At 54.1% G+C, this 12,021-nt stretch overlaps 1 protein-coding gene across 1 annotated transcript in view; it reads left to right on the top strand.

Moving 5' to 3' along the window:
- Positions 1 to 691: 691 nt before the first annotated feature.
- SLC45A4 (solute carrier family 45 member 4) overlaps positions 692 to 12,021 on the top strand; it is an 88,014-nt gene continuing 76,684 nt past the window's right edge. The window contains exon 1 of the mRNA XM_037803634.1: positions 692 to 715. The gene's annotated coding sequence lies outside the window, so the exon portion shown is untranslated. The remainder of the gene's footprint in view (positions 716 to 12,021) is intronic.

Raw genomic sequence — 12,021 nt, 5'->3', positions numbered from 1 at the left:
AGGGAGGGAGCGGAGGAGGGGTGGGGGCGTGCAGGGTTCACCTTCCTGCGGCCACCGGGAGGGCTGGGGATGGATTTCGGGGGCCAGGGCTTTCGGGAAGAGAGGGCGGGTACTGAAGTCGGGAGAAGCCCCCTCGCCGGGGTCGAGGGTGGAGGGGCAAGAGGAGGGGAGGGGAGGGGCTGGGTCCAGGGGGTGGGGCTTTCGTGGGCCCGGAGGGGGGAGGGTGCGGAGCGCGAGGGGCGGGGCCCGGGGGCGCGGCATGGGCGGGGCGCGCCCCTCGCGGCCCGGGGTGGGCGGGGCGCGGGCGGGAGCGAGGCCGCGGGGGGCGGGGCGCGGCTGGCGCCGGCCAATGGGCGCGCACGGCTCCGGCCCCGCCCCCGGGCCCGCCCCGCGGCGGCGGCTGCTGCATAGTCATGAGGCGCAGGGGCCGGCGCTGCGTCAGCGGAAGCGGCGCGGAGCGGCTGTTCCGACCCGATAAAGCGGCGTTGTCCCCGCGCTCCTGCCGCAGCCTCGCAGCGCTCCCTTCGCGCCCGCGTCGCTGACTGACTGACTGACCGACCGAGCGGCCGGCCGGCCAAGGGAGCTGCCCGCCGCCCGGGACGCCGCCGCCGCCGCCCGCCGTCCCCGGTGCGCCCGGGGCTCCGCGCCCCCGCCGTCCCCGCCCGGCCCGGCCCGGCCGCCCCGCCGCCCCCGCGGCCCCGGCCGGAGGAGACAGGTGAGCGGCCGCCGTCCCCGGCGCGACCCCCCCGCACCTGGCGCCGAGCACCTGCCGCCGCCCATTCCGCCCTCCGCGCAGCCTTGGCCTCGAACTCGTGGGTCCCGCCCGGCAGAGGCTCGGCCGCCCCAGCATCTCCCCTGCGCCCGGGAGACGAGACCCTGGCCTGGCGCCGGCCCGGGACGCCCCGCACCCACGTTCCTCGCCCCCCTGCCCCCTTCTTTTCGCGGGGCGCACCTGCCCTTCCCGCTCCCCTCCTGGAGCATCCCGGGCGCAGGCCCGGCCCTGCCCGGAGCTTGCACCTGCCCTCGGAGCCTCTCCTCTTGTCGCACCCGTCAGCATCCCTCCCAAGCCCAGGCCCCCGCTTGTTTCTCCGCCCGGAGAGAAGCCCGGCGCCCCCCGCTCTGGGTCCGACCCTGCCCTCCCTTCGGCCTGGCATCACCAACTTCTGGGAGTGCAGCCTCTGTCAGCGCTCCTCCGAAGCAGGTCCCCTGCCTGCGCTGCCTCCACCCTTCCGAGCGAGGGTGGACCTCCCCTCGCCGCCCTTCCCTCCCTGGCCTCCCCTTCTCGTCCGAGGACGTGCACGGCCTTCCCCGCGCCCTCCTGCCGGTGCCCCGCGCCTCCAGCGCGGGAGCCTGCCCCGCGGGTCTGGCCCTGTTCTCTTCTGTCCGCACTGCCCTCTAGTCTGCTCGTCTGAAGATACCTTTATTTCCTGAGGCCGATCTTGCCCCAGTGCGACAGGGTGGCAGCGCTCAGATCCTCTGCTTTGGGGAAGTCTCGGCGGTTATCTGCATCTCAGCACTCACTTTCCCCTTCCCCAGCTCTCTCCAGCCTCTTAGCCCTTTCGAGCTTAACCCTTTCCTCCCCAAGTGTGACTCCCTTGATGATGGGGTTCTCCAGGAAAACACTCCAGCCAAGGGCTTTTCAAGGGGAAGTAGAGCCAGATGGGTTGAGGGGTGGGGGGTGGGTTGAAAAAAAAGTATAGCATCCTGGTTAGCTGCTTCATAATGATTCTAGAAGTAGGGCGGCTTGGGAGGGATGGAAGGGGCAACCAGTCTTATAGAGAGCCAGAGAGTTTTATGTTTTTCAAACAGGGACACTGCTTTCAAAAGATGGAGCCTGGCCTCAGCTTCCCTGACTCAGTCCTTGTCCTGTCTGGGTGGTTGGGGTTGTCTTTCTAGCTTTGGCCTGGGGTGAGGTTGAGGGGCAGGAACGGTTGGAAGACAGCGATGGAAGCAGTCGCGGGGTGAAATCACTGCCCTGGGCAGGGCGCTCAGAGTCGAAGCCTGTTTCCACTGGGAAAAACTGGCCCTGGCTCTTCCCCCTGTTACTGAGTGTGCCCTGCACTTTCCCTGACAGTGGCCGGCTTACCTTGTCCTTCCCTCATGGACAGACAGGTAGGGCATGGTGGGAATCCTGCAGCCCTTCTGTTTTGCACTGGTAGTAGAAAAAAAAGTAAATGAATAAGGATAAAAGGCTGGGGGGTTGGTTTCACTGATTTGAGAAGTCTAATACATGGTCAGGTATCAGAAACAAAATGCTTTCCTCAGTTTTCTGTTAGATCTGAATTATGTGTTAACAAACGAGTAGAGCTTCTTAATTCTCCAGAGAGCTTACAGGAGCTGCTTGGGGACGGGGAGAGGCAGAGATTGCAAGGCTCCAGATGGATTGAGACTCGGGTTTGATAAAGAACTCCAGGGCCTTGGTGAGAGCAAGTCATAAAAATTGAGAAATTTTAGTCCTACACAGACTTGTTACTTTGGTGGGGAGTGGCAGTTAGGGGATGGAGACGCATGTTAGGTATCCTGTTGGGGGTTTGTGGGAACTAGGTGTCAGGCTGGGGGCGAGCTCCACGGCACGGTGGGACGGTCTCGCCTGCCCCACCTCCTGCAGAGATGTTGGGTGCCGCAGCTCTGGCCCAGTGTCGCATCGTAAAATCGGATCCCAGGTTGGACTGGCAGATCTTCAAGGTGTCCCACAGCTTGTCACATCCCCTGGCTTTTTGCCCTCTGACTTGGTAACTTGGCTTGCTTGGGGTGGGGGTGGGGGGGCAGGGAGGAGGAGCCTGTAGACAGGATTCTGCTCCCTCTCCTGGGGCAGGCAGGAGCCCGGAGATCCAGCCTGGTCTGCTCTGCAGATCTGCAGGGGAGGAGAGGACTGCGGCAAAGCACCTCCCCACCCCCCAGCCCTGATGGAGGAAAGGAACCGAAGAAGGTATTTTAGCTTGTGTTTGGTTCGCTCGGTGTTGAATTGATTTTGTTTGTGTTGTCGGAGAGAAGGGTGGGGGGGAAGGGGGAGGGGGCAGCGTCGCGGCTCTGGTCGTCGCTGCTGCTGTCATTATCGAGCTTGCAGTGGCTGCTGATCGTCTTCATCAGGCTGCAGCCCGCCTTGCACCCTCGCCAGGCTCACAGCGCTTCCCGAAGTCCAGCCTGGGTAGCTGGTGGGGACGTCCTGACTCGCAGCTTCCCAGCCTGGCATGCAGCGAGGGGGATTGGTGAGCTCTGTAGGTGGCAGACAACCCCAAATTGCCAGTGCCTTCCTCGGGGATACCACTGATCCGGCCATGTCTGTAATTTGTGGAGCCGGAATGTGCTGGAAACTGTGTTCCTGCCAAAGATGGGTGAGGATGTCTGCTCCTCCCTTGCCCTTGCCTCATATGGTTCTCCGGATTTTTTTTTTAAATCAAAATGTAGTTATGTGGCTGAAGGTGCACTTAGTGAAACATCCTTGGAAGGGCTTCCTGTACTGCAAGCCAGGAGTCCGGGCGGGGGTTTAGCTGTGCCCAGTGAACATCTGGCCAGAGGCAGAAAGCAGCACAGCTGGAGGGCAGCGGTGCAGAACGGTAGGGGGCGAGAAGCAAGGTGTAGGAGGTGAGAAGCAGAAAGCTAGGGGGCGAGCAGCGACCTTTCGCCGGGAGCAGGACACGGAGCTGTCTGCAGTGCGTTCACACAGCCGGGCTCGGCACCGCCCCCGCCCCCACCCCGGCCCCGGAGGACAAGGTCTCCTTGTTTAGCCGGATTGCTCCATCAAAATCCGTAAGCAAGGATCTTTTTAAACCTGGGTCTCTCAAAATGTGCTCTGAGCAGCCTTTCTTTTCTAAGAATTACCAAATGCTAAGCCTTTATGAAATAGACACAGTTTTTTAGCAACCCGGGAGATGGTGGGACTTCTTTAAGCCACCTGGAATGTCTTCTCTGTCTTCATTCAGAAGGGGGCTTGCCAGAAAACAAACTTCACTAGTCTAAGTTACGAGTAGTTTTCAACCAGTTGCTGTTAAAGTAACATTAGAAATACATCATGGCTTCCATGGTGGTGTTTATGAACTTGCTTTCTTGGCAAGTGACTTATTTTGCAAGTGATTTTTAATGGAGGCACTTTAAGAAGATTAAAACATCCACAGGCCTGGAGGCAACAGCATAACCTACTTATTGTTTTTATACCACTAATGTCCTTTTCCTTTTAAACCAGCGTTCTCACAGTAGCCCTTTGAGGGCAGCGGATGGACCAATGTGGTTCCCAGTCTGCGTGGCCATTAGTTCCTTCTTGTCCGTTCAGCACATACTAGTCTTTCTGAGAGAGATTGTGTGAAACCCAGCAAAACCCTGGGCTTTGAGTTCATTTTGGCTCTTCTGGGCAGCTTTGGGACCTAAGGTGAGAATAAGAGGGATCTTTCTCTTTCAAAAGAGAAGGGCTGCAATGACTTTATGTTGGAGGTCATCCTCAAGCCCTCCTTCCTTGTGTAGGGAGAGTCTTGGAACACACGTTCAGTTGCAGTGCCTGTGGGGAGCCCCTAAGGGCAGGAATGAGGGGGTGTTGCCGACCAGGCGTGAGTGTGCTCTCAGGTGGAGGGACTCTCCACGTTATAAAGCTTGGCCCCGCTGCCCTCCCCTGCTTGGGCCGTAGCCCAGGCTGACTGTTGAGTCCGTTGAAGGATTTTGCTGCCAGGGAGAGGATCCCCACCTTCCTGAACTGAAGCCCCTGCCCAGAGGGGCTTTATTTTGCTGCATTTGAAAAGTCCCTTCCAACATGAGATCCTGTTGTGCTGCTTGCTTGGAATTTTTGTACTTTGCTTGAAGGTATCTGCTGGGTTTCTGCCTTGGGATCTTGGAGATGGTTGAATTGGCTGGCAACCAAAGCCTTCCCATTTCAAAGAAAGGAAAATCTTGAGTGAGAAATACATAAACCTTTGAAATCAATGATAAAGAGGAGTTGAGACAGGGTACTTACTCTATTCAGATGTAGTGGGTTGCTGTACTTTTGCATACAAGTCTTAATGCACAATTTTAAGCCCTCACTGGGACATTGTAAAGGCCTGATAGTCAATAAGCTTAATGCCAACATTTTAATCATCATTTTTAGGAGAACATATTTATCCAAAAGGAGTTTCATTTTTGGTTTGCTTTTTCCCCTCAAACAGAGAAATGTCCTTGGGGGAAGAAAGGGAAGGGAGTATTTTTCCATCAACTTTTTTGAGGGGAGGATCTTGAAATCCCTTACCTTATCAAAAACATTTTGGAACTAAGGAGAGGGCTGGCTGGGTGGCCATCGGTGATGGGTTAAATTATGAATGTTTTAGAGTTACTGCTTTAAAGCAGAGGTCTTCAAACATGTTTGCGCATGTCTTCCGTAAAATAATTTTGTAAAACTATATCCCTTTTGATTTTTTTTGTTTTTTTTTAAATTTATTTTTAATTGTGGTAAGATAATACATAACATAGAAATGATTTAACGCTTTTAAGTGGATAATTCTTTGGCTTTAAGTACATTGGCAATACTGTGTAACTTTCACCACTATCTATTTCCGGACTGTTCATCATTCCAAACCAAAACTTATACTCATTTAGCAATAATTCCCCATTCCCCACTCCAGCTGCCCCTGGCAACCACTATTCTGCTTTCTGTCTCTATAGATTTCCTTATGCTGGGTATTTCATCTAAGAGAAGTCATACAACATTTGTCCTTTAGTGTCTGGCTTATTTCATCTAACATGCTGTCTTCACGGTTCATCCATGTTTTAGCATGTACCAGCACTTCACTTCCTTCTATGGCTGAGTAATGTTCTATTGTAAGCACACACCACGCTTTGTTTATCCATTCATCTGTTGAACACTTGATTGCTTCTACTTTTTGGCTATGGTGAATGATGCTGAGATGAACATTGGTGTACAGATACCTGTCTGAGTCCCTGCTTTCAATTCTTTGGGGTATATATGTGGGCATGTTGGGTCATATGGTGAATTCTGTGTTTAATTCTAGGGGACCACCAAACTGTCTTTTGCAGCGGCTGCACCGTTTTACTTGACCATCAGCAGTGGACGAGGTGCTTATTTCTCCACATCCTCCCCAGCACTGGTTATTTTCAGTTTTTTAAGTAATAGCCATCCTAATGGTTATGAAGTGGTATCCCAGTGTAGTTTTAATTTGCATTTCTGTAATGGCTAATTATATCTTTTCATATACTTATTGTCCACTTGACTATCATCTTTGGAGAAATGTCTATTCAAATCCCTGGCCCATTTTTAATTTGGGCTGTCTTTGTATTGTTGAGTTGTAGGAGTACTTTATATATTCTGGATGTTAAACCCTTACCAGATACACAGTCCCCATATATTCTCTCCCATCCTATATGTTGTCATTTCACTTTCTTGCCAATGGTCTTTGGTGCATAAAAGTTTTTAATTATGATAAAGTTCCATTTATTTGTTTTGTTTGTTGTTGTTGTTGTTTGGTTTGAAGTCTAAAAATCCACTGCCTACTGCAAGATCCTGAAGATACTTCCCTGTGTTTTCTTGTAAGAGTTTTATGGTATTAGCACTTATATGTAGGTCATTGATCCATTTTGAATTAATTTTTGTAAATGGTGAGAGGTGGGGTCCACAGTCATTCTTTGGCATGTGGTTTTCCAGTTGCCCCAGCACCATTTGTTGACGACACTATTCTTTCCCCATTGAGTGGACTTGACACCCTTGTTGAAAATCTACTGGCCTTCGGTGTGCGGATTTATCTCTGGACTCTCATTTCTATTCTGTTGGTCTATATGTCTGTCCTTATGCCAGGACCACACTGTTCTAATTACTGTTGTTTTTTAGCCCGGTGCACCTCTGCCTCTGGAACATTCTGTGAGGGGAGTGCCTCCTTCCGTCAAGTGGGGAGAGGGAGAGTAAAGGTGGGGGTTGGGGCAGGGAGGACTGGGGGGTTGGAACTTCATCACTGCCAAATTGTCAGGCAGTCTGATCTAGAGAAGGTTTTATATGGACATTGGGGGCCAGTGAATTAGTTCTCTTAAAATTATCCTCACCTGAGCATACCTCAAACAGTCGTGTTTGCAGACTGGGCTTCAAAGTCTGTCTTATGTAGTAATTGCTGTACTTGGTTGGTGGAGTGTAAAGCAGTTGCAACGTCACTAAGTTATGACATGAGTACAGCCCCATGTATAATATTTAAATGCACACGTTTGCTACACGTGCTATACTAAAGATGACACATTTCATAACTGTGCAGATTTTGGTTAGTGGTGATGTGTTTTTATTTGGCTGTATTAAAATGCAAGCCTACAGAACTGCGTCTTGAATTAAATCTTTCATAGAAATTTGTGTTAGAAGCAGAAGAGACTAACGCAGCTGGGCTTCGGCCCCTGGGAGTCTGATCCCCCTGCTCTGCTCACCTTCTTTCACAGGGCAGCCACGTTTGCACACCAGGAGGAGAAGAGCGTGTGTTTCGGTCTTGGTGGAGAAAGCAGGTTGTCTGGTAGCATTCGTGGTTATCTCTAGGGTTAGGTCCATGGGGTGGCTGAGGCTGTCATGGGCCCGAGGTGGAACCAGACCGGGCTGCGAGGTTTGCAAAGCTGGGGGCTCCTGAGAAGGGTGGATGTGGTTGGCTTGCGGAAGCATCAACACTTAGCCTTCCCAAGGACTTGCTCAGATTTGCCTGAAAGTCCTGGGTTGGTCCCTTCTTGGGTAAGCCAGAGGTGCGCTCAGAGTGTAAACTTTTAGTGTTGTTAGCCTAAAAGTGTTGTTAGCCTAAAAGTGTTGTTAGCCTAAAAGTCAGTTGAAATTTGATCTCAAAGTTCGTTTAGTAATTAAAAAAATAATTACTATACCGTCACCCTCCGAACTAGTACATGCCTTGAACCGAAAGCTGAGAAGCTGTCATGGGATCGTTTGTTGACATGCGGGGAGAGCCTGAGTAATTGCCCATCCCAGTAGAGCCCAGCTTAGTGAGGGAAGAAAGCACGCTGCTCCCCAGCTCTGGATTTTGCTATTTGGGTCGTCATGAAGATTTGCCCATCTCTAGCCTTGGCTGGCCATTAAGTATTCTCTTAAGAATGTGTTAATGTGAATTTGGACATGCAGGTGTTTGGGGAGTGACCCTGTCCTCAGATTGCCAGGCCAGTGCCTCTGTGGGGAGTAGGAAGATAGCAGCTAGTTCCAAGATCTTGGTCTAGAAATCCCAGGCTTATCTAAATAGCAAAGACTAGAATGGGGCCAGACAATACAGCCGTTTGAGCTCCTGCTGCTGGAGGAGAAAAGGATGAAGTGGAAGATGCAGCCCACATTGAACTGTTCTCCAGAGGAACAAAGCCGCATTGTGTTTTCCTGGTTTTGGCCATTGGTATTGAAATCAAGGTCGTCAGGCTCTGGCTGGAGAAGACGCTTTGGCGGCTGGTGGAGGACAGTTAGCAGGAGCTCCCTGCTGGCCGCACAGGTATACTGCTGGGCACCCCTGGGGTTCACTGGTTCCTAGAGGGCCCCACCCCACCTGACCCTGGGGCTTCACTCCAGCAGGCAGGTGTCCTCCCAGGCCTCAGCTCTGTGGAACAAGGATGTGCTGATGACTAATTCATGTAAAACTGTTTGCATTAAAACCCTGGGTAGGAGGAGCCTTTCCCAGGTCCTGCCCAGCTTGACTCTTTTGGATGCGGCTGGCTCTTCCTGGCGCCGGGAGGTGCTTTTCAGCTGGGAGCCGGTCCTTAGAGCACACGTGGGTCTGGCCAGCATGGCGTCGGAGACCATGGGAAAGATATTTCCCTCAGTGAGGTAAAGGGAAGCTCAGGGCTGCCTAAAACACTTCTCGCTCATGGTTCAATTATTCAGACGTGCAGAGTGGTTTTGATTCTTAGGAGGATGGTGGTGTGGGCGGGGTGTAGGGGCCTGGCCAGCCTCCCCACCCATCCTGGCCCCAGCGCTGTGACCTGGGCCGGAGCTGCCCTCTGCTTTTAACTGGGGGCCCTCACAGGCCATTAGGAATCATCATAACATTGGCTAACAGAGTGTGTGCCCGACCCTGCGCCGAACGCCCTGTCCCGCTCTTGAAAATGACCTTTGTCTGCTGCCTGTGGTCTGTGGGATGCGAGTGGAGCTGGTGGCATTTCTTGGGCTCCCCGCCGAGGCCCTTGGCGGTGGCTCGGGCTGCCAGGCAGGTGTTCTTGGGAGGGGCCCTTGAACCAGGGCTGTGTCTGTCCCTCTGCAGGACTGTCCATCCCCCCCTGCACTGCCAGGGACTTGCTGGAGTCCCCCGGGTAAAGCAGGCCCGGGAGGCTGAGCTGCGTCTCCTGCAGAGGTCAGGAGAAGCTACTGACGTTTCCTTTACTGACGTGCCCCGGTTGTTTCCTTGATACTGGCCTGGCGGCGTGCTGGCTGTTCTTTGGGCGCCCAGGGTTTGGTCTTGGCGCTGGTTGCTGCCGTTAGGGTCAGACCATCAGCTAGGGAAGGCTTCCAGACGCCAGTGTGGCTGCTTCCTCTGTGCAGGTGCTGGGCAGGGCGGCAGAAGTGGGGCCACTGGGTGTGATCCTGGGGTACAGGTGGTGGCTCTGGAGGCTGGGGGGGCACGCGCCCTTGGTGTTGGCAGAACATGGGACGGGCATCGGAATCAGCGTGTGGCCATGGAGACACCTGGGGGGGTGAGGGTTGAACTAAATGGAGGGTTCTTTTAAAAGCTTTTTGTTACGTGTGTTTCCTAATGAGCCCCATGGACACATCACTCCATTTCAACAGTTACCGACATTTTGCCTGTTTTTGAGCTGAGTTTTGGGGACAGGTGGGAATGAGCCATGTGAAAAAGGGGGAGAGCTTTGCAGACAGGACGCGGGAACGAGGGGGGTGTGGGGGCTGCGTGGCGCAGGTGATGTGGAAGGGGCTGGCTTCGCGGGCAGGGCCTGAAACCCAGGAGCCCCAGGCCTCCCGCACAGCCCTGTGAGCCGCTGGGCTGGGTAACCCGTCTCCTGCTGTGAAGAGCTGCGTGGATGGGGCGCTGAAATACGTGTATTTTTTGCAATTTGGGGATCTCGTGGTTTCCTGTTCAGTACTGTGACTGGTGTGTGACATATTGGTAACTTCAGAAGATGACAAGAGGTGATGTTTAGGGTAGTCAAATGAAAATTGGAACAATTTTAACTAGTCAGTGACAGTTACAATTCAAAAATTGTGTGAGAAGAGAAAAAAGTACTTTGCCATTTCCTAGCAGATCTGTGAGAACTGGAGTGTGTTTGGGGGAGGGGAGGTTCTCGGGGGCATTTTCACCGAACTAGGCCGGGTCCTCAGTTAACTTCTGACAGTTCAAGCAGCTCTGGGGGCAGCAGAGCTGTGTGGCGATAAGAGTTCTGTGGACACTGTCCGTTTGTGGTTGTAAAGTTCAGATAGGTTTCTGATTAAGTTTTGTGGGTCTGGGGAAGTGGATGACAGCCAAGTGAATGCCGTCTGTGGCTTTCTGTATGGTTACGATATGGTTTTGGAAAGTAGTGTTTAAAACTTTTAATGTGGCTTTTCTCAATTTTCTCATGATCGCCTCAGAACACTGTTCATCTGGGGTTTCATTTCTGCCCACACAGTTCTGCTTTGGCTTTGGAGTCGTCTCTGCTGGGCCTGGGGCCCAGGCCTGCCTCCTGCTCCAAGCACCCTCTTGCTTCCCGGCAGGACGGGCTCACCCAGAAGACCAAGAGGGATGCAGTCCCTGGGGCCCGGGGTGTGTAGTGACTCGTTGGGAGGGCGGGGGGCAGCTACGGGTGGATACTCTGAAAAGCACCAACCGCGTTTGCTAGGAAGAAGCCAGGGGGAGCCTCTCGAGCTCAGTGTATTTCCAGTGCTGTGTGGTGGAGATGGGGTGGGGTGGGGGCTTTGTGATTACGCAGTGCTGGCAGACTAGTGGCACTGCCCTCGGGTGGGTTGGGGACTCTGAAGACATCTCTCCTCTTGAGTGTTTTTGGGTCATCCCAACCTCCTCTTGAAAAGCACTTGTCAGTGCCTGGTATGGGCAGGCTCAGTGGGACGTGCTGTGCTTCTGCTTGGAGGCCCTGGATGACTCCCTTGGGTTCTAACTCCTCATTGAGTGTGTCTGCCGTAAAGTGGACTAGGGACAGTAGGAGGTGGGTAGGCAACCTTAGCCTAGGCAGAGGAGGGGCAGCTGAAGAATAATATGTAAACAGAAGCTGGTGATACGTTGAACGCACAAGAGAATTATCAGGTTTAGCTGAGGCTCTTGAGGGAAGTTCTTGGAAGTGGAGACAGAAACGAAGCCGACCACCGGGAGCCAGGGGTGGGACTCAGGAGCAGGAGGGCGTGTCTTGCTTTGGCAGGTGAAGGTAGAGCCTGATTAAATGACGACTCCCCACAGCACTGCCACCAGGTACGTGGCCAGGGACAATGTCGTGCCCGGACAGCAGTTGTTTTGCGTTGGGTCGAGCCTGGATGGCAGCCTTGTCAGAGGGACTCTGTCCCCTCATCCTGGGAGGGGCGAGGGCTCCAGCACCAGGCTCAGGGAGACCAGGCAGAGAGTGGGGCAGGGGCAGGGAGGAGGGCGGATGGTCCCAGGGCCCCTCTGGCTCTGGAGTGCTGTCCAGAAACACTCCCTGGGGGAGGCCCGGCCTGGGTGAGTGCCTCACGCTGTAGCACCTGCTGCTCAGAGGCTGTCAGGGTGCCCCCTTAGGTGTGTGCACATTGACACGGTCTGCCAGGGCATCCGGGGGCCTTTAACTCCTCTCATTGCATCCACTATCAGGGCTTAGTCCTGGAAGAAGTCTCCAGAGAAAACTCTTGCAGAACCACCCTCTGTAGTCTGCCCTGGTGCGTTCACCCTCCACAGAGCTTTGTGGCTGGCACTGAGTGAGTTCCTGTTAGGTAGGATGTAATGCACCGGCTGGCGGCCCAGCCCTCCCCGCCCCACCCCACCCCACCCCACCGCTGGCCGGGCCCTCCCCCCACCCTTGCCAGCACCTCCTCCCTGACTGCTGGCCAGCCCCCTCCCCGCTCCCTGCCAGCGCCCCTCCCCCACTGCGGGCCAGCGCCCTCCTTGCCTTTTGCCCTTTGCTCCC

This window comes from Choloepus didactylus, chromosome 14 (assembly GCF_015220235.1).
Source record: "Choloepus didactylus isolate mChoDid1 chromosome 14, mChoDid1.pri, whole genome shotgun sequence".
Taxonomy (NCBI): Eukaryota; Metazoa; Chordata; class Mammalia; order Pilosa; family Megalonychidae; genus Choloepus; species Choloepus didactylus.
This window is presented reverse-complemented; position numbering and strand designations above follow the sequence as displayed.